Source organism: Arachis ipaensis, chromosome B4 (assembly GCF_059453495.1).
Source record: "Arachis ipaensis isolate K30076 ecotype BB chromosome B4, ASM5945349v1, whole genome shotgun sequence".
NCBI lineage: Eukaryota > Viridiplantae > Streptophyta > Magnoliopsida > Fabales > Fabaceae > Arachis > Arachis ipaensis.
Window position 1 is genome coordinate 136,260,553 of NC_142439.1, and position 1,792 is coordinate 136,262,344.

Here is a 1,792-nt window from a genome sequence, read left to right on the forward strand (position 1 = left end):
TAAATAAGCTCTTCATAACTTCTGCGCCCATATCCTGAAAGGGGAAAAATGTAGGGGGGTGAGAACATCATCCTCGAAAGGGTTCTCAGTAGAGGGTTTTTGGGAATTACTGTAATAGGATACATGAAGATAATCGCACCAGTGATTCATAACCGTCTTATGCCTCTTTTCAAAAACAACGGTTTACGATGAAAGTAAAGTCGGAAATCTTTTCAGAAAGAAGAACCGTTCAATTCTCAAAAACTCAAAAGCCTTTCAAAACGGTTTATCTATGCGGAACCAAAATAGCCTTTCATAATTTATTCCAAACCAGAAACACAAAACCGAAATCAGTCATCAGTTCATCTCTTTCCAACCACGGCCCTAGGCCCAGACAATCTAACCAACAACCAATCACCACAATCCAACAGAGTCCCAGATGCAAACACCGATAGGAAGTTCAAGCACAAACAAACAGTTATTACAAGTAGAACAGTTAGCAATTAATCACATAGGCAAACCAAGTATAATATGCACACCCAACCAATGTCACACAAATGCATATGATGCATGCCTGTCCCTAGTGGCTGATGATATCATCTGTCGGTTATAGAGCCAACCCGACAAGTCCTGGTAGCTAACCATTGGACTGTCCCTCTGTCGTGCATCCCCAACTCGAGTTGTACTCATCATAAACTTGATCATAATCATGATCCATATCCATCACCCTCACTGGTGAATATTTACGGGGGCGAGCTCATCCGGGCCTTTCACAGTGCCCGGCCACACTTACGACATAGGGTCAACAGAGTATCAAGTCTCGACCCGGAGCACGTGGTGGCTAGCCACTGCTACTACCCAGGGAAACTCGTATCTCAGATAGTGGAAGTGCAACATTCACATTTATCAATGATTCAGCATAAACATGCATTCAATCTCATCCATGGATCAACATCCATCTCAGCCATCCGGCTCATGGTTCAGTCCAGAACCAGCCAATATTCATATCATACACAGCCATTCCGGCTCACGGTTCAATCCAGAACCAACCAATATGTATAATCATACACAGCCATTCCGGCTCACAACAAAACAGAACTTCCACCATTCAACATCATTAAATTCATAAAGTCGGCATTTAAGCCATAAATCATTTTCTCAATTCATTTCACTTTGAAATCGAGTTTCAACTCTTTTCAGCCTTGGCTTTAAAGATCTCATTTCTCAAATCATCTTAGGCTCATAAGCCACTTTTACTCAAGGTAAATTTCCCTTTGAAAACAATGCCACTCTCGGCATCCTCTTTCCAAACTTCCATAACCATGGCAAGTTAAAGATTTATTTTGAAACATTCAAAATCATCCATTCAACAATGGGATTTTATAACAAAGTTTCTCGGCAGAGTCCCAAGTCTTTAGGGGAGAATAACATATCTCATTTCGGCAAATTCATTTAAAATCATTAAAACATTGGCTTTCTGATTTGAGTAAGAAAATAGGATCTAAGCCAAACCGAGTCACGTAATCTTTACTTCTTTCAAAACCATTTCCTTTACTTAAACAAAACCGGCTTCAATTCCATAATTAAATCTGAAGCGTTTCAAACTGATAAGAGAATCATTTTTGTTGTGTTAAACTAGAGTTCAAAAGATACTTTGAATCTTATTTAAAACGTCAAAATAATGAGGCTCATCAATCGAAATCCAATTCCTTTTAAAATCACGAAAACTCTCCCAAGGGACAATCTTTGTGTTTAATAGAGAAAAACATAAACCCGTTTTACCTTTTAAAACAGCCTCAAAGCAAAATTCTCT